At 33.6% G+C, this 21824-nt stretch overlaps 1 protein-coding gene across 1 annotated transcript in view; it reads right to left on the bottom strand.

Annotated features, from left to right (window-relative positions):
* Window positions 1–19631, bottom strand: part of LOC129905254 (locomotion-related protein Hikaru genki-like) — a 508020-nt gene extending 488389 nt beyond the window's left edge. The window contains exon 1 of the mRNA XM_055980690.1: window positions 19471–19631. The gene's annotated coding sequence lies outside the window, so the exon portion shown is untranslated. The remainder of the gene's footprint in view (window positions 1–19470) is intronic.
* Window positions 19632–21824: the final 2193 nt, after the last annotated feature.

Genomic DNA, 21824 nt, shown 5'->3' with positions numbered 1-21824 from the left:
TGTTTGTCTAAGCGATTTTAAGAGGAACTGTGCAATTACAGCCGGTCCTGGCCGATATAAGTCCTAGTTAGGTGAGTGGAAAGATGCAACTTTCTAAAAAATGACTTAAAATCCAAAAAAAAATATTTAAAAACAACGGCAACACTTACAGTTATGAGTGATGCTTTTTTTAAAAGGTTAAGTTGTACACTTAATTTTAAATTTTAAATCAAAATATTTTAATCAATCGTTTTTGAAATAACCAATTTTAAAGTTAATATTTGGAAAAAAAAACTTTAAAAAAATACATTGAAAAATAATATTGTCAAGACTGTGAATGAAGAGCAAAATTGAAGGATACTGAACATTGATCCAATGAATTTCCTATCAAACACTGAAAACTACATGTCTCTACGACTTCTAGTTTTTGAGAAAATTGAAAAATAAGAAAACCATTTTTTTATCAGATTTTTATTTTTTTATTTATATTTTTTTTTGGCGTGGCAAAATCGCATCGTCACCTCCTCGCGGTGCCCGCTGGATATCCAACTAACGACGAGCGTTGGATCCATTCGATCCACGAGCTGAGTCACCTGAGTTATCTTTTCAGGAACTAGGAGCAAAAGAACAGAAATATCGCTCTGAATGCACCAGCTCACAATTAAATCCAAGAGCGTCTGACACATATTGTGCGGCACACTGGTCAGCGTCTGTACCCTGTGGGGCGGCTGAATATAAACTATGGATAGAAGTAACTGAACTATTTATAGTACGAATACTAAGTTAAAAAAAATTATGGCAATGAACAAAACGACTAGATTAAGTACCCCAGGTGGCACTCCAGTGAAACTGGTAAATCCACCCTCTTACGAGGTCGGTCCTATGGATTCTGGGGAGGACCAATTATTGCTTATAAATATTGAGAGACGGAGTTCAAAGATGCAAAGAACTCCCCCAAATAAATTAACTTCAGGGGTTACATCATCGACAACCTCAAACAATACTACAGATGTAAAAAACATCAGCGAAAAAGGAACCAAGATCAATGAAGAGATCGACATCACAGATCAACAGAGTTCCATCGAAGAAAAAGAGAAAGACCAATCAAAAAACTACTTTGATGAATGGCAAATTGAAATAGCGGCAAGAAAACAACTTGAAGTTCTAGTCCAAAGTCTTCAGCTACAAGTGAAAAAACTCGAAGAGAAAGTTTCTTTGCTTAGCAAGAAAGATGCAGAGTCCACGCTTCAGTTAAGTCCAAGATATATGGAACCTGAATATCAAACTGATGAAGAAGAACTCTTGTTCGAAACTGAGAAAAAGAAAAATAAGCGTATCACAAAGAAACGTAAAGCAACAGGTAGTCCCGAGATTTGTTTAAGAAATCAGAAAAGCTCTGAAGCTGTAAATAATAAAGAGTTGATTACAGAAACTAAAAAAGTGAATAATGCAGTAGCTGATGCTAAATCAAAATCTCACGCTAAAGGCAGCAAAAAAATTACACCACCACCAATTATGATCTCAGGATTTCCAATTTTTGGAGATCTCAAGAAAATAATAGAAAAATGTACTAAAAAAGCTTGCAAATACACATCGTACAACAAAGACAACTGGAAAGTCATAGTCGAAGAAGCCGATGAGTATAGATCTGTCACTGAAGAACTGAGCAAACACAAAATTCAATGGCACTCATACGAGAACAAAGCTACAAGGCCAATAAAAGTAATAGCCAGAGGTCTTCATTCCTCGTGCTCTCCCGAGGAAGTAGTGGAAGATCTTGTACAAAAAGGCTTCCAAGCCCTAGATGCAGTCAATCTATTTAAGAATGAGACAATAAAAAACTCCTCTGGAGAATCGACGACAAGTAAGAGGTTACTACCTTTATTCATGCTAACTTTTGATAGTAAACAAAGTGTCGAGGAGATTTATAAAGTAAGATCTATCTTGGGCATAGCTGTTAAAATTGAACCACTCCGAAAATCTAAAGTTATTCCGCAGTGCAAACGTTGCCAAGCTTTTGGTCATACCCAAAAATACTGCAACCGCGAGTTTGCTTGTGTAAAGTGCGAAGGAAAACATGCAACTAAAAATTGTCCGATGAGCAAAGATCAGAAAGCAAAATGTGTGAACTGCCAGGGTAATCACCCGGCGAGCTATAGAGGCTGCCCAGTTGCCAAAAAATTCCAAGAGTTCAGAAGCAAAAATACATCTGCTAGAGACAAAACCAGAAACACAGTAAATACCGTTTTAACTGCTGAAAACAATACTAAGAATGAACCGCCTAAAAAAGCTGTTCAAAGTAAAAGCGATGAAAATAAAGCCTATTCTCAGATTCTAAAAAATGTGCGGAAGAATGAAGAGACTTCCATAAAAGAAATGCTACACCTCATTCTTCAAAGAATTGATAAACAGGATTTGAATATCAAACAGTTAAGCGAAAAAGTCGCTATTAACAAACAATGATGGACAGAACACTTAAAATCGCTACATGGAATGCAAACGGTCTTTTACAACACTTATCCGAATTAAAAATCTTTTTAGATCTAGAACATATAGATATTTGCCTGGTGTCCGAAACTCACTTCTCCAATGGGCAAAGTCTAGATAATGTAATAGAAAACTATTCATGTTACCACGCTCCACATCCAGCTGACAAGGCAAGAGGTGGATCGGCGATTCTTATAAAAGAAAGCTTAAAACATTATGAAGAAACCAAGCTTACTAATGAGAATATGCAAGTAACAACTATTAGTATTGGTATGAAAAAGAAAGAGTTTAAGATAGCAGCTATATACTGCCCACCAAGGCGCTCCCCGACAGAAGATGACTATACAGATCTATTAAATCTTCTTGGGCATAACTTTCTTGTTGGTGGAGACTTCAATGCGAAACACACCCATTGGGGTTCAAGACTTATATCAACAAAAGGCAAAAGACTTTTCCAAGCAGGCCGTAAATACAATTGCGAATTCTATTCCTCCAGGTCGCCTACTTACTGGCCTTCCGATACTAACAAAATACCAGACCTTATTGACTTTTTCGTAGCTAAAGGAATCAAACGAAATCACATTAGTGTCGAAGGTAATTATGACTTGTCATCAGATCATACTCCAGTGATTCTAACACTAAGTGAATCGGAAGTAATAGAAAAAAGTAATCCAAAGCTTGTAAATAAGAAAACAAACTGGAGTGACTTTAGAGAAAGGCTTTTAAGTTTTATAAATTTAAGATCTCCCATGAATACAATCGAGCAAATTGACCATGAAGTGGAACAATTTATTGCTGATGTGCAACAGGCCGCTGAAGAAAGTACTCCAACATTTTCTAATAGAAGACAAAATGAAATAAAATATCCTTTAGAGATAAGAGAGTTGATAATAGAGAAAAGAAGAGCTCGAAGAAAATGGCAAAATACTAGATTTCCAGATGATAAAACAACGTTTAACCGTATAAGCAACAATCTTAAAAAACAAATTTATAAATTCAAAAATGATTCACTCAGTACATTCCTAAAGAATTTAACGACTGATGCTTCAACCGATTTTTCGCTATGGAAAGCAGCCAAGCGCCTGAAAAGACCGCAGTTACTAAACTCTCCCTTGAAATCTCAAGATGGGAAATGGATCGGTAACCCAAAAGAAAAAGCTAACCTTTTCGCGGAGCATCTTGCGAATGTTTTTAAGCCATACCCAACAAACGCGGCTGAAAATAGCTTACAGTTAGTTGATAAGATAGATGAAAGTGAAATACCAATTGTAAGATTAAAAGAAATAAAAAGTATGTGTTTACATCAACTATCAAATAAAAAATCACCAGGTTACGATCTAATTACTGCTCAGGTTATGAAAGAAATGCCTTTGAAAGCCTTCATAAAACTCCAATATATAATAAATGCATGCCTTAAGCAACGGTATGTCCCACACCATTGGAAAATTGCTGAAGTTATTGTCATACCCAAGCAAGGTAAGCCACCTACAGAAGTGACGTCTTACAGACCAATATCGCTTATACCAATTATGGCAAAAGTTTTTGAAAAACTGCTTCTGAAGAGACTTAGCAAAATTATAGAAGAAAGAAGGTTAATCCCAAATCATCAGTTTGGCTTTAGAAATAAACATTCCACGATAGACCAAGTTCATAGAATAACGGATGTAATAGAAAAAGCATTAGAAGAAAAACAAGTATGTTCAGCTATTTTCTTAGATGTTGCTCAAGCCTTTGACAAGGTTTGGCATGAGGGACTTGAGTACAAACTGCAAAGGGATCTTCCCAGACAGTACTATGAAATATTAAAATCGTACATCTCAGACCGATTGTTTAGAGTAAGGTACGATCAAGAATATTCGGAATTGAAGAAAATAGAAGCCGGTGTACCACAAGGAAGTGTCCTAGGTCCTACCCTGTATTTACTATACACAAGGGATATCCCAGTTGGGAATCACACCATAATGGCTACTTTTGCAGATGATACCGCAATTTTGGTACCCGACAAATGTGTCTCTAGGGGAGCAGTAAAGCTGCAATATGCCGTCGACACAGTCAGAGATTGGACCGAAAAATGGCGTATCAAACTCAATGAAACAAAATCTTCACATATAAACTTTACAAATAAAAAGATAAACAATATTCCAATATTCATTAATAATCAAGCTGTACCTTACGCCAATACGGCCAAATACCTTGGAATGACTTTGGATGCAAAGCTAAAGTGGAAAGAGCACATCAAAAAGAAAAGAGAAGAACTAAACTTGAAATATAGAAAAATGTACTGGTTACTTGGTAACAACTCTGATTTATCAACCCAAAACAAAATAATGCTGTATAATCAAGTACTAAAGCCTGTTTGGACCTATGGTATCCAATTATGGGGCTGTACAAAGAAAACAAATACCGAAATCATCCAAAAATTCCAAAACAAAGTCCTTCGTGGAATAGTTAATGCACCTTGGTACATAAGAAATAGCGATCTACATCGTGACCTACAAATAGAAACGGTTACAGAAGTTGTTAAAAAATACGCTGTATCGCATAATCAGAGACTGCAAAGTCATACCAATTCTGAAATGGTGTCCGTCTTGAATACAAGAAACCATGTTCGGAGATTAAGAAGAACCAAGCCTCATGAGCTTATGGTCTAAAAAAACATGGGAAAGTATTAAAAGTTTAAACTTCCCCCAAAGTGATTTTACAAAGTTAAGAAAGAAAAATCTGATGTCGATCTCTCAAGATTGGTCCTGATAAAGAGGTGGTTTTAGTGGTTAAGAGTCCCACACTACTTGGTGTCGAATACTGCCAAGTGTCTTTTGAAGATTTCCTCCCGTCAAAAAAAAAAAAAAAAAAAAAAAATTTATATTTTTAATATTTTTTTATATTTTCTTATTTTTCAATTTTCTCAAAAACTAGAAGTCGTAGAGACATGTAGTTTTCAGTGTTTGATAGGAAATTCATTGGATCTATGTTCAGTATCCTTCAATTTTGCTCTTCATTCACAGTCTTGACAATATTATTTTTCAATGTATTTTTTTAAAGTTTTTTTTTCCAAATATTAACTTTAAAATTGGTTATTTCAAAAACGATTGATTAAAATATTTTGATTTAAAATTTAAAATTAAGTGTACAACTTAACCTTTTAAAAAAAGCATCACTCATAACTGTAAGTGTTGCCGTTGTTTTTAAATATTTTTTTTGGGATTTTAAGTCATTTTTTAGAAAGTTGCATCTTTCCACTCACCTAACTAGGACTTATATCGGCCAGGACCGGCTGTAATTGCACAGTTCCTCTTAAAATCGCTTAGACAAACACATATATAAATTTCGACTTTACAGAATAAAGTTTCGTTTAATGCATGTAAAATTCGCACCTTTAAGTTAGTCTGGCAGGCACTTGTGCACCTCAAAAAAGTCTGGCAATTTTTTTTTTGTTCTTCTCGATGGGTAAACTAAATTCTATAAAAATTTCAGCCTTACAAGAGCAACTTTTTTTTTTAATTTTTTTCACACTTTCAAGGTCATATATATATATGATGTGCACCGCTGAGGCCTGCCAGACCAAGATTTTTTTACTTAGCATGCTAAAATTACCACTGTAAGAATTTTTAGCCTTACAAGAGCTACCTTAGTCAAATGTGCCACTAGCTCTCCTACTACTATATATTATTCTAACACAAGAAAAAAATATGCTATCCGTAAATACGGAGCCAATAACAACGCATAAAGGAACACAAAAAGTAATGAAACCATTTCACTTCCAAAAGAAAAACACAGATTTTATTTCTTTATTAATTATTCCGCACCCGGACACCTAAAAGCTTTGACAAAAAAAATTTCCAAAACACATGGAAGACAAAATGGCAGACTTTTCAATGACAGCAATTAAGAGTTATTACTATGTATAGGGGAAAATTCCTAGAATTAGGTAATATTATTACCTTAGTGTAAGGTAAAACTTATTCACAGAATAGTTAAATTTGTAAAATATGTTTTACTAGAATCTTAAAGTGAAAAGAGTCATACACTTTTTCGGATGAAGGTTTATTTTACTCTACGTAAAGAAAATATTGCTACTCGTAAGGTATATACTACTTTATTTTGTTCACCATAATTTTCTTGTACAAATTACTTTACGGAACCAAGAAATGTTCAATACGTAAGGTAAATTTTACTTAAAATCTAGGGCTTTTTACTTTAATTTCCTTACTAGTCATATGGAGTATAAAATACTAGATTCATTTTTCTCCGTGTATGACCAACAAAATAACAAATGATAGAGTAAAGTACAACAAAATTTCAAAAGATATCGTTGTTTAACCTTCCGATGACAACAGGGGTGCTATACCACCCCAGGCTTGATTTTTCTTGCTTTGTTTTTTTTAGATACAATTATTGTTTTATTTTTTTGTGAATTATTTATTTTCTGATTCTGTTGAACCTTTTGAAGTGTTATGATCAAAATAATTTTTATTAGGGTCAATGTGGGTAAATGTAAACAATTTCATGTCTTTTTTTTTCTTTTGACTTTAGATTTTAATATGTTTTCACGGAACAACTTGACAGGTATCTTCAAATGCAAATATGAAATGATGGCAATTCTTTTTTATAAATATAAACAAATATTTCCCAAATTGCTTAAATTACTGTCAATTATGGCATGTTTACAAATACCCCACCATGTTTGTGTTTTTTTTACAAAGTCGGGGTAAATGTAAACAGTGGTTTAAAATTTAGAATTTCCTCTTTATCATATGGATTACGACTTCAAAAACATTGAAGAAGGTATTTGACAAAAACTTTTTCAAATTCCAATAAAAGTTTTTGTTTTCTTCCTTTGATTCTCAATAAAGGCACCCAATATGCATCCTGAGCAGCTCTGAACGTCATATTATTTTTTTTTTACGTCAAAGACCGATTTTGCAACATCATCCACTGAAAATGATGATGTTGGCTACTTTAAAATGTGACTCCGTGGTACTTTAGCAATAGTAATTGACTAAAAATACTTTTTTTTTATTAAAACCAATAATTTCAGCAAAAATATATTAACATTTACTCCCAGAATACGTTGTTTACATTTTCCCATTATGAAAAATATCCTGGGGTAAATGTAAACACAGGCAAATCGACATAAATGTCTTGCATTTTAAAATTTTTTTGTTTCATCCATGGGCGGCGAGCACCCCAGATACAGTAAGAAAAATTCTCAGGTAAGTTTTCAGGTGTTATCAATGAAAAAAGTTGATCAATTCAGGGCTAATCCAATACTGTATCACTTTATTGTATCCTTATTTAAGTCTGAATGTTTAAAAAGTAATTGACGAATGGTTAATGTTTCATAAATTAATTCATCACCAAGTCCAGTCACGTAAAAACAGAAAATAAAGAGGTTTTTTTAGAAAAAAGTAGTTTTGGTTTTTACTAAATTAGTAATACATAAAATTTTGAAAAAAATTAGTTTGAAACTTTTTTTCCAATTTTTTTTTTCAAAATTTTGATTTTGAAAATTAATTTTTAAAAAACTATGCCATAAAATGGCTTTGTTTAAAATTTTTGTAAAAGACTAGGGTTTTGGCTTTACAAAAAGGTATAGCACGTTATTTTTAGTATAACCGTTGGTTTTTAATATTCTTTTTTTCCAAAATAAGTCAATTTTTTTTTAAATTGCCCCTACCCGCTAAACGAGGGGGAATAGACCCCCCCCCCTCCCATACGATTTTTTTCTTGTATCAACCTAACCTACACGCTCTAGCTTTTTGGCACATTACTCCTGAATCACCCTGTATATAGGGCCTTACCAATAATGAATCGCTAAACACACGTTTAAGTATCTTCGGGTTAAATTTTACCGTCGGTCGCGTTAAATTGGGTGTATACTAATAACACTGGTCAACAAAATTAAACTTTTTTTTTGTTACAGAAACCAAGGTATACTTTTCTATAGGATTTTGGTGTGCTGAGCTCAAATCCGAAGTCAAAAAATCACATCACATGTGTCAAAATTTGAAAGCGATTGGCAAAGAACATTTCGAGATTTACTATTAAAAGCAAATAAATATGAGATATACCAAACACGTTGGTTTCAATTTCAGATTTCTCAAAGAAGATAAGAGATTTTTAAAAGATTTAAACGGATTTAGAAAGACAAGATTTAGTTCTATTAGAAACCGTTACAAATTTATTTAAAACAAATAACCAAAAGCTAAGAAATAATCTCGAAAACTGGTAAAAAAGCGGCATTTTCGATTTTCTAACGGGATTATCTCAAAAACGTGATGGTAGAATTGTTCTGACTTCGGATTCGAGCTCAGCACCCAAAAAACCTATAGAAAAGTATATCTTGGTGTCTGTAACAAAAACCTTGTTGACCAGTGTAATCAAAATAAACACGTGTTGTCAAAATGACATCATTGAAGTGACATTTTTTGCATGTAATGTAATAATGAACAAAAACATAAACACAAAATACCTACATACCTTCATATATTTTTATTTTGGTTGTAAAAGTTAAAAAATGGAGCCCAAGCAAGAAGGCGTGAGGTACGACGATGTAAATTTGCAGATCTATTTCTTTTTAACTGGCTGAATACAATGGTGTAGCTGTGGCTGTAGCTTGTAGTACTGATAAAATTTTACTGAGGAACAACAACAAAAGTTGGCGGCAGCTGAGCAAAAAGTTGAGAATTCTTCAACTTGCGCTACAAGCTACAGCCATAGCTACACCATTGTATTCAGGGGGTTAGTTTTCTTTTTCAGCCTTTTCTGAAAGTAATGAATATTTATTAATAAAAAAGATAAAAAAGGAGTCTGATGATCGGATTGGCATCCGTGAAACAGTACTGTAACTCTAGCCATAAAACACTTGGTGGTAGCACCTTCAAGATGTTGTTGTTGTTCAAAGATTATAATGGAATTGACGGAACAAAAAGCAGTCACTGCAAAGTATGGAAACATACGAAAAAACTGTAAACTTAATATGATGAAAAATAATCAGGGCCCGCGCCTAACATCTTTCTAATCACTTTCCTACTTTCGTATATGCAAACGAATTGTTGCTATTGTATGATAAAAGAAGTAACACCAAAACACGACTTGTCGGTTTTAAAGTTGAATGTATAATGCCTTTTTTTCTAACAATTTATTTTTGACAATTTAATAATTTCGATGAGCTTCTGTGTGACACACGCAGATATACTACGTTCCCGTGGGAATGGCAAATCGACGAAATATGAAAGATCGTATTTCGTCTGGTGAACCTTTTAAATCAATTGTTCACACAGAAGCTCTCGTTACAGCAAAACGAAATATTTGCAATTAATTAAATTAAATAACGTACAAACGTTTATAAGTTTGTACATACACCCCTCCTTGAAGGCTCCTAACCTTCAAAATGCTGTGGCTTCAAAGCGAGGAACTGTTCTTCTTTGTCTTGGAATAGGCCTCTCCTGACGTCGTCGATAGTAAACGATTATCATCGCGATAATAATAATCAGCAGCAGGTAGCTCAAACCATAATGATGGTAATCATGGATGTTTAAGTGGGGGTCTTCTGAAGATGATATGTCTTTCTTCATGTCTTCTATTTTCTCTGAAAGATTTTTAATTTCATTAAATTCAATTGAGCTTACCTTCAATGGAGGGACAAGGTCTTTGGCAATGCTACGGGTTCCGATCCAGTCAGCGATTTTTGCACTTGGGACGAATGATTTTGCTATCGTAGTCTGGTAGTTTGATCGTCCGTTTATGATGGTGGTTCCAACCTTTAGTGTACACATATCGTTGAAATCAATCACACCATTGCCTACCAAATCTATGCTGCTAGTAACTCCGTTGCAAATGATAAGGCCAGTGGCATTGGTAGTCAAAGAAAATAGCCAACTGCTGCTTTGTTTTAATGCGTGCCATTTATTTTGGAATGGTGTTTCATTTAAAATACATTCATCCAACGCACTATCTTCATGATTAAGGAGAGCCATTTCACAAACCTGCAAATTGTGTTGATGAATGTTCGTTGGCACAATTTGAGTGCAAAGATGATTTCTCTGAGCTATAAGCTTGCAGGACAAGAACTCGAATTCAGTTAGACCAAAAAATTTGTCTCTGGCTAACGTAACCGCAAGATATGGTTTTGTTACATCAACTAAGAGACTCATGTTCTTGTGCCTTATAGGCAATAGAATAAGATTGAACACTTGAAATTCCTGATCTTCGGTTAAGGGAATTAAAATTTCGAAGATGATTGAATCATGAAGAGTTCGTCCCTTGACCGTTATTATTTTGAACATATCTAACACTGAAACGTTAGGCACTCTTAGATTCGATGGAAGATTTGCTTGAACCAGCTGGAGCTGGTCACTTAGTTGCCTTGGTGTGATGAGCTGAGGATTGATTTTTGCATGATTCAAGTCAAGTATAACATCCAGAATAATGTCTTGAGTACGCTGAAAATTTGTCAAAATCATAATTAAATAAGATGTAAGAGATAAAAAGTGTTGACTAATGGCAATGTTATCTTGTTGTTTTTCAATTGCGTTGAACGTTTTAGCAAGATATGTGTTTAGGGTCTGGAACTGTTTTGTAACCTCCAATGTATTACGTTTCAAAACGTTCGCAGTGGAATCGGAAATAGAACTTTGTTTTTTAATAAGGGCCAATAAGTGAGTTTCATGTTTATTTGCTAGTTCAATTTGATTTTGAATGTGTTGAGCCTCTTCTTGGTCTAGAACTCCAAATAAACTGTGAGCTACGCTACCAATAAAATCGAATGGTGACCTACGATGTCGACCCGCTGTCCGGCTTGTTGTATTAAATCCGTGAATGAATTCGTTGTTTTGGTCAATAACAGCTATTCTTTGTTGAAATGTTTCTATAGTCGAGTGACAATAGTAAATCCTTTCTGATTTATCTGCCTTACAAGCACCTTCTAGTTCATTCAAATAAGCTTTCATTTCGCTTAACTCTAACCAATAATTTGTAAGATTATAATAAACATACAAGCTCCAAAAGTTGTTGACTACACGTAGTGTTCCAATATCTTCAAAGTACATACCGACTGCGTTGTCGAGTTCCTTTACAGTTACATGGCTGTCTCTATATATTGTGCTTACTGGCGCTATCAAGAATGCTATAAACAATGATACCAATAACGATCCTTTTGTAACTTTGCCGCTTCTTCTTAGTAGTTTGGGCCGACGGATATTCCTTATAAATCTGCTGCAAGTTTCTATGATTAATATTTTTTACTATATCTGGATCTGGAGTTGCAGTCATCAATACCGTTCTAATCTTTCGTAATTCCGGAACCAACTGTGGAATGGTGTACTTACTTGGTTCCCACTGTGATTCTTCTAATTTAAGAAACGATGGACCTTCAAACCACGTCAATGATGACAGGTTGTCGAGAGTAGGTACATCCTCTCGTTATTAAGTCAGCTGGATTAATCTCTCCCTTAATATGATTCCATTGTGATATTTGAGTTTCTGCTTGAATTTTAGCCACCCTGTTTGCTACAAATGTGTCCCAGACATATGAAGGAGAGCTTATCCAAGCCAGCACTGTTGTTGAATCCGTGTAATAAGCTATTTTGTGAACATACTTTTTAAATGTCTGAAGTATTCTTTTTACTAGTTCAACCAAAAGCTCTGCAGCTTGAAGTTCAAGACGAGCAATTGTAATGGCCTTCAATGGAGCAATTCGAGATTTGGAACAGAGTAACTTACTACATATATTACCTGATTGGTCAATACATCGGATGTATACGCACGCTCCAAGTGCACACATACTACTATCCGAGAATCCATGGATTTCGGTTCTTATTAGAGACGGGCACATTACAAATCGAGGTATACTTATTTTTTCCAAATTAAAGAATTGATCTACATACCTGTTCCATTTTTCAGCGAGATCCGTAGGAATCTTGTCATCCCACGAGAACTCTGTCTTCCACAAGTCTTGTAAGAAAAGTTTACCAAGCATTATGACTGGGCTCAATAAACCCAAAGGATCAAACAATCGTGCGAGATCAGATAAAACAGTTCTGCGAGTTACAGGCATCCTTGGTGTTGTAAATTTTTCTGAATTAAACCCAAATTCAAATTGATCCAGTATTGGATTCCAAATCAATCCTAAGGTTTTGATTACGTCAGAGTGATGGAATCTGACAAGCCTTTCTTTATGTGACTCAGGAATGTTCTTAAGGATGAGATCATTATTGGAACAAAATTTTCTTAATTCAAATTTACTTTTTCCCAGAAGAAGCGTTACATCTTCAAGTAATTCTCTGGCCTCTGAAACTGTGTCTGCTCCAGCAAGTAGATCATCGACGTAAATGTTGTCACGTATAGTTTGGGATGCCCTTTGGTGCACATCTTGATTATTGTCTGCGAGCTGGACAAGACATTTGGTAGCTAAATATGGGGCACAAGCTGATCCGTAGGTCAGGGTATTGAGTTTATACGCTTTTATAGGCATATTGCTTTTAGGTCGCCAAAGTATTAGTTGAAAAGCCCTGTCTTCTGGCCTTACTAGAACCTGTCGGTACATTTTGCTTATATCTGCTGTGAACGCAAACCTTTCTAGTCTGAAATTAATTATGATTGAAAAGAGATCATGTTGAACTGTGAAGAGCTTTCAGGCTTCAACACACAATGATGCGGGATGAAATAGTGATGTTGAGGAATATCTTTGATGTCGATTGCACTCATGTGGCCTAATTCTTCATATTCTAATAAGAATTGAGAATAGAGTTCTCGCAATTCGTTATCTCTTTCGAATCGTCGTTCTAATGTAAGAAATCTTTTGCGTGCTCTTTCATAAGAGGCACCTAAACATGATGGATTTTGTTTGAAAGGAAGACTTACCATGAATCTTCCACTTGCAATAATTTTTGTGCTGGAGTTGAAAGTTTCCTCACAGTTGTGCTCTTCAACACTCATGCGTTTGACTTGAGTGTCATGGGTCTCGCATTCCCACAGTTTACTCACGAGTTTCTCCAATGTTGATAGAGTTGGCCTCGTGGCAATGGTGCACACAACATTGTGGTTGGAAGTTTGGACGCCACCTGCCACTATCCATCCCAGTTTTGTATTTCGCAGTGACGGAAGTTGGTCTCCAATGGTTATCTCCCCTGGAAGAATAAGATCAAAAAATAGCTCAGCACCAATAAGCAAGTCTATTTTATTATTTTTCATGAATCCTGGATCAGCCAACTGAATGTGAGTCGGTATATTCCAGTACTTTGACTCAACCTCATGTGGCTGGTAATCTGTTATCCTTGGAAGAATAGTAGCCTCAAGACTTGACTTAAAACCAGAATTATGTGACTCTAAAGTGAGTGATATAGCGAACTGTGTTTGTGTGCCATGCCCTCCAATGCCACTTATTGATGTTTCAGCTCTATATTTCGGGAGACCCAGTGCTTGAGCCAAAGCTGCCGTCACAAAATGAATTTGCGAACCTGAATCTAGCAAGGCACGGCAAGGAAGCCATGTTCCATGTGCAGACTTGACTTTAACTAAAGCTGTTGCCAGATAAACTTGATGTGGTTTAAATCTGGAACAACTAGCTGCATTTGCTACTTGACCTTCCCCCCTTTGAAGAAGCTGTTGTTGAAAATTTGAGGTTGGATCTTCCGCACTAGGAGCTGCCTGCTGCTGACTACCTGCGGAATGAATATGATTATTGTTATTATTGAATTGTTTTGGTTTAAAAGATTGTCTTGAATCCTTCTTATAGTGTAGAAGGGAATTATGTTTGCCATGGCAAATATGGCATCCTTTTGAATGACATGAGCTAGAGACATGCCCTGATTTTAGACAGTTTCGGCAAATTCCAAGCCGTTGAACAGCTCTCTCACGTTCGAAACCTGAAAGAGATAAAAATGTCTTACAGTGAAAAATTTTGTGGTTACCTGAGCTGCACATTAAACAGCCATCAGCCTTAATTGCAACTACAGTTGTTGGCTTCCTTTTATCGTCTGAGTTGTTTATTGCCTCAAGAGTTTGAAATCTTGATTCAATAAATTTAAGCAGATCCGTCATCGAAGGGCTGCATCTTGGATCAGGTAGAGATTGCTCAAAAAGGGTTCTGCTTTCCTTGTCCACCTTTTTTAACATCAGGTGGACAACTATAGGATCCCAGTCATGAGCGTGAAATCCTAAATTGATTAGTGCCTGGATCCCTTCCTTCGTGTTGTCGTGCAGCTTCCGTAAACTTGAAGCTGTACCAGTTGCTGATTGTTGGTTTAATATTTTTTCTAAGTGCGCTGACAGAAGAAGCCGTTTATTGTCATAGCGGTCCGTTAGACTCTTCCAAGCAGCTTCAAAATTGCATTCTGTGGCCGGAAATCCTTGAATTAAATTCAGTGCTTCTCCTGTCAGATTAGCGCGTAAGAAATAAAATTTTTGTGCCGATGATATAGGTTGTTCAAGTATCATTGGCTTAAACAAGTCATAAAACTGACGCCACTTAAGGTAATTCCCATCAAATTTGGGTAACTCTATTTTAGGTAATTTCAAAGACGTTACCGCGGATGGTTCCTTTAAAGGGCAGTCATTTGTTGATGGAGTTGTTGTTACTCCAAGCAACAATTCTTCGTATTGCTGTTGCAGATGAAAGTATGTCTCGATATCTTCCTCTTCCAGCTCTTCATCCAGACGGTTATATGTATTCTTAATTTGGTCAAAGTTCTCTCTTATGTTGTTGACTTTGACCTTAAACATCTGCGGCTGACTCTGTTTTAGTTCTGGTGAAAAATTATCCAACGATATTTTAAAGTAGTTTGAGAGTACTTTAAATTTCTTCTTTAAAGAGAAAGTACTTCCCTGATTAAGCTGAATACTTTCTTTTAATTCCTTTGGACTTATATCAGTTTTCCTTGTAGATCCTGGGTTGACCGATGATCCTGATTGAAATGCTGCTGGTGGCTCCAACTGGATCTGGTCTGCTACATTTTTTCCTTGGAAATTGGCCAACCGATTCATAATGTCCAGCTTCATGGCCTCGTAGACCTTACGAATTTCTTCGTAGTACGACTTCGTGAAGTACGCATGTTGAAGCGCTTCTGGGAATTTATCTCGTATGTCGCTGTCGTTTTTATCAAAATACTCCCAAAGATCATCCAATTTTTCCTTTCTTTCTTGCAGTTTTGCAAGGGTTTTTCGATCATTTCCATCTTTTTTTTAGTTTCGGTAAAAGATGCAGATCTCTTCTCCAATTTGGTCTTGCAATGTTGTAAATTCTTCTAGAGTTTTAGACATACTTGCTATTTTTTTTTTTTTTTTGTTGAAGTTAATTAAACACACTTGTTGTAATTTATTGTAGTTAATTAATCACACTTCTTGTAATTTGTTGAAGTTAATTAATCACACTTCTTGTAATTTGTTAATTAAACACACTAATGACACTAATGGTTTGTATTTTGATAATGTTTTAATTTGATTTTAATTCTCGATCTTTTAACACACACTAAATTATTTGAATAAATTCAGAACTACCCGTCCTGTCACGGTCGCCAAAATGTATGATAAAAGAAGTAACACCAAAACACGACTTGTCGGTTTTAAAGTTGAATGTATAATGCCTTTTTTTCTAACAATTTATTTTTGACAATTTAATAATTTCGATGAGCTTCTGTGTGACACACGCAGATATACTACGTTCCCGTGGGAATGGCAAATCGACGAAATATGAAAGATCGTATTTCGTCTGGTGAACCTTTTAAATCAATTGTTCACACAGAAGCTCTCGTTACAGCAAAACGAAATATTTGCAATTAATTAAATTAAATAACGTACAAACGTTTATAAGTTTGTACAGCTATGCTTAAGACTATGGAGAAAAACATGAAAGAGCCGAACAACAACAATCATACTTGAAGGAGCTAGTAAAAATGCTAAGTCTATTCATTTGCATGTTGATAAACTAAGAAAACCTGCAATTGGGTGAGGCTAATCACGTGGGTGAGGTAGCGCAGTGCGTAGTGTACTGGCTTCTGAACTCGCTTGGTCTAGGTTCAATACTCAAGTGTGACGGAAGAAGTTTTTCAAATCAAATGAAAAAATTACTAGACCAAGCACCACACACAAAATGGAATAAAAAGGAGTCTGATGATCGGATTGGCATCCGTGAAACAGTACTGTAACTCTAGCCATAAAACACTTGGTGGTAGCACCTTCAAGATGTTGTTGTTTAAAGATTATAATGGAATTGACGGAACAAAAAGCAGTAACTGCAAAGTATGGAAACATACGAAAAAACTGTTAAAAAAAAGATAAATATTTATAAACAAATAGATTTTTTCATTTACTTATTTAATAAATTACCGCCAATATTATTGATTTTTCTCAACAACTTGTTGACTTGACAAAATTTTTTGTTTTTTGCTTTCAAATTACAGTGCAAACCGTGTGTTTACATTTAACCGTGCGTTTATAGTTCAGTTTCCCAACTATAAAATTAATGTGGCGTTAACCCTTAACCTGATGATTATTAAATTGGTTATTGGTATGGAGAAATATTTAAAGCTCAGCTAAATGTTTAACTGAGCTTTAAATTTGATTATTGGTTAGGTCCATAAAGTTAAATATTCTAGTGTAAATATGTAAGGAATTCTCAATTTCACATACTTTTTTTTTCAAGATGAATAATAACACTGTGCAAGTCGAAATCTTTGACATGTGAGTTGTTGACTGTTTCCTTTTATTGCGGACCTTAGAAATCGATTGGCATCATTAGCTTTTCGATTTATCGGTACGACTTCGAACAAAATTTTTTTCGGAAGTTTTTTCAATAATTGTAAGCATTTTGCCCGGTTTAAAGTCATTTTTCTTGTTTATATTGCGATTTATTTTGCACAAACGTTATTTACTACCAGCATAAACTACTGTCTTTGTAAAAATGTATATCTTAGTAATGTTAGGTGCCGTTGTGCTGCAATAAATTTTTTTTACATTTGAAGCCGATTTGTGAGAAAATTGATTCTACCGCCTAAACGATTCAATCTTATCCTTAACTCCCATATAATTTTTTTCTGTAAATAAACTAAATAATCTTTATACATCATTTCATTTATGAAATTCAAACAAAAAAGTTTTGAAAAAAATAATTTTATTTTAAAAAACAAAACGTCAATACCGGCAATTTTTAACACATAGATTTTAAATTATTATTCATTACTGACGTTTAAGAAAAGAAATTATCAAAATTGGATCTGTAATTTGCTTTAGTTACTCCACTAAAACATAATAAAATGATAACTATGCAAAAAATCCAAATTTCTTGAATTTTTTCAACAAGAAATTGATAAATTGTTAAATAAATTGCATAAAATTGTTTATTTGTCTTTATGTTGCTAGTAAGTAACGTTTGAGCAGAAAAATGGCAATATAAAAAGAAAAATGACTTTAAACCGGGCAAAATGCTTAAAATTATTGAAAAAACTTCCGAACAAAATTTTGTTCGAAGTCGTACCGATAAATCGAAAAACTAATGGTGCCAATCGATTTCTCAGGTCCGAATTAGGGGGGAACAGTCAACAGCGCACCTGTCTCAATTTTTTTTTGAAAAAACATGCACAGTGTAATTTGAGGAAGTACTTAAGAAGTATTAATACTTTTACATTTCTTAAAAAATCAAAGCATTATAACAAAAATAATTTCAAATCTATCTTGATCTTTCTATCTTGAGAAACGTCAAATTTTAACCACTTGTGTCAAATTTTACCCTGCTCTGCAGCTGGGTAAATTTTAACACATTTTACGCTAGTGTGAAAATTTATCCAAACGTCAAATTTTAACCAACATTTTAACGCAATTCGCACATGGATTTAAATAAACAAAAAACTCATGTAGGTAATTAAATCACATCAACAAATATATTTTTGTTCAAGTGTTGGATAAGACAAAATTTTAAAATTTTATTATTAATTTTTTTTTGTTGTTCTTGGAAATGGTTTATATTTTAAAAAATTAAGTTTTTTTACCTTGACCTTCCCAATTGTCAAAAAATATTCAAAATGTGTACATATTCTACCTCAATAAGAAAATACATTTCATTTGACACCAATATTGGGTGTTTGATGTGTTTTTTTGTAATCCTTTTTTAATGTGGCGTTGTTTGGCGGCCATATTGTTAGTTATGACTTTTGAGCAAAAAATTAAAACTGACCATTTCTAGAATAAGTACAAAAATAACTATCGTTTGATACCAATATTGCTTTACTTAGAGTGTTTTGAAAATTGGGCGTTTTTTGACCATTTAGACCAAAAAACCATATCTGTCCCAACAGTACGAATGTATATTTTGGATATGATATAAGGAAGGTCTCACCTACATTTTGCGCCATAAATCATTTTTGTCGGAATTAGTTCGACCTCAAATGCTATTTCTACTAGTATGCACAAAGTTTTTTCATAATCTTATCTTCTACTAAAAAATATACCTACAGTTTTTAATTTGAAATCGATTGTTTTTAAGCTATAAATTATACACAAAAAAACTAGTCTAAAATAAAGTTTTTTTTGCATATAACTCTTAATTGTTCTGCCTTAAGCACTGTTTAAATGAGAGCGACCAACGAACGAGCGAATGAACAAACAAATAAAATTCCATGTATATCTAAAGTATTTCTTTTTTTATGAAAACTCTATTAAAACAGCAGCAAGCTATAGTAAGTTAACATTTTTCAAAAAAAGTTACATTTTAATGTCTAAAATAAGACAGGTATGAAAAACAATTTGATCGTTACGAAAAAAAGTTTGTTCGCACGAACAATTAGTTTTCTCACATATTTCTTATTTTAGAAATTGAAATGTTATATTTTTCTTTGAAAATATTAAACACTAGTTAGCTTGCTACTGTTGAATACAGTTTTTGTTAAAAAAATTACTTTAAAAATACTTTAAATTTCATTTGTTCGTTCATTCGCTCATTCTGTGGCCGCTCTCATGTGAACAGTGCTTTAAGAGAGCTCTTATTTAAAAATGCTGTATCCAAATACTTACTTGAACATTAAATCCAAAATCGCATTCTACAGTTACGCACTCTTTGGAATAAACTTCTTTTCTTGGAATCAACTGGTCACTTTCACCACTCTTTGAATCATTGTAAATTACTCTGCCATTTTCCAGTTTGGGAATTTTACAGTTAGCTGTAGATAAAATAAAGAACTAGGTAAATTAACTTGAATCATTTAACGCACAAGTAAAAATTAACAAAAATTACAAATTACTTCAGAGTTTCAGTTATTAATTCGTAACAAATATTTCAAATGTACAATAATATTAGTTAATAGGTATACGCTGTTTTTTTGTTTTTTTTTTTGAGAAAGAAGAATAAAATACATACTTGAATTATTTGAACCAAATCAAATCATAAATTTTCATATTTATTTTAAACACCGTTCTCTGATATAACATAAAATTGATTATATTATCTTTCCGATGGACGCCACATGTCCTAAAATAAATAAAAAAAAATTATTAAACATTTTATTGTATAGGTATTGAACAAACTTAAATGAGAAAAACGTAAATAAGATTTGTTTCAGTTAATGACTTTTTCTGTTCTTGTGTATTTAACGGAATTCTTTTTATGTTGTCTATTGCTGTGCTGACTACTTCACCATATATTTTCAATTTGAAGTCTTAACGAGGGGAATAAGACCCCCCACTTCCGTTCAATTTTCTTATTATATTGGCCCATCCCACAGCGCGGTATTTTGACCTGACGTGGTCATAAATCAAATTTCTCAATTTTGCCCCACAGGATTAAGCTTATGTCCCACAACAGGTAGATAACCAGGGTACTTTTTAGTGAATATTGCATTTCAAGAGTTTGTCCGAGTTGGCCCCCCGAAAATAAGGGTCCCTTGAAAAAAAACTCCTCAAAAACGACTCTTACTAATAGATTTTTATATAATTCCATTGATGGTATTATATTATTAAGAAAATTTCTATAGGGATACCTTTTAAAATATGTACAGAAACAGTGTTTTAAATTTCAAAAGAATCAGTGCAGTAGTTTTGAAGTTATGGAAACGTTAGTTGTGGGGAGAACGATTTATAGTTTTGAACTCTGGAATAGAACATTCGTAAGCGAAGTATTAAAATACTCATAACTTGGTCAATTTGGTTTCAATCGAACTAAAATTTTGACACAATATTCTTGAGATATAATGCCTTCAATTACAAACTTTTAAAAAAATGCAAATACAAAATTTTAATGCAAATAAAAAAAAAAAAACAAAAATAGTTTGATTCAGTTTTTTTTTTACTTCTTAGGAACTTTGATATTTATAAGAATGAATTCTTCAGTATTTGACTTAAAACTATCAGGTAATTAAATGATGATAAAAAAAGGTCCATAATATTGAAAAATTTTATACAGAAACAATTAATAAACGAAAAAAATATTTTTTCTAAATTTCATCTTTAACCCTCTACTGCATGAATTATGAACGAAATGATATACAAATTTTTTTAAAATTTTTTTAGCTTTATTAGGAGTTGAAAAAAGGTATCACATAGAAATTTTTATTTTTTACATATACAAGTTACCAAATTCTGAGAGCCCTTAAGATCCCCTATCAGCATACTTCGTTTGATCCATTACTTTTGGGACACCCTGTATATACATTTTTAGAAACATAAACCATAAATTGGTTAGTATGCAGCAAGGCGATTTCCTGCAGAAAATTAATATCCCATATATGGTTTAGTATGCATTCAAGGTATGTTTTGTAAAGTATATTTTTATTACAATGGACTTTTCTTATTCATGGAATTTATTCAAACTCCTTCTTTTATCATTGTAGCAGAAGAAAACATTCCATTTTCTACACATTGTGTACGTCTTCATTCCGCAAATTTTTTCGTGAAATTGTAGGCTTTAAAGATTTGCATAAGTGCTCGGAGATGGCTTGTTTGATTTTAAAAAGAGCCAGAATCTGAAGCTAGATCGTCATCACTTCGAAAGCCATCACCAGTTATAGCATTTACACACTTATTTTTTCTTAAGAAAGTCTTCGAACTCATTTTACAAAAAAAAAAAAAAACAAAAATCCCACAAAAATCAGTAATGTAAGTCACCAACACATAATAACCCATATATGGTGTTTTGGAAAAAACGTCAAAAAAAGACAAAAATTATTATAAAAATAAAAAACAAACTTCGTAAACATATAAAAGTATAATAAATACAATATATACAAAACATATTTTTAATTGGATGCAACTAACTTCTTTATAACAAAAAAAAAAAAACACTTGAAAAGTACACACTTTTTTTTACTGATTTGCACTTTACACATGCTCTTGAAACAATGAGTTTATTTCAGAATCAGGACTCTCTTACTGAT

Source organism: Episyrphus balteatus, chromosome 1 (genome assembly GCF_945859705.1).
Source record: "Episyrphus balteatus chromosome 1, idEpiBalt1.1, whole genome shotgun sequence".
In the NCBI taxonomy this organism is placed as follows: domain Eukaryota; kingdom Metazoa; phylum Arthropoda; class Insecta; order Diptera; family Syrphidae; genus Episyrphus; species Episyrphus balteatus.
Note: the sequence above shows the minus strand (reverse complement) of the source record. Positions and strands in the feature narration are given on the sequence as shown.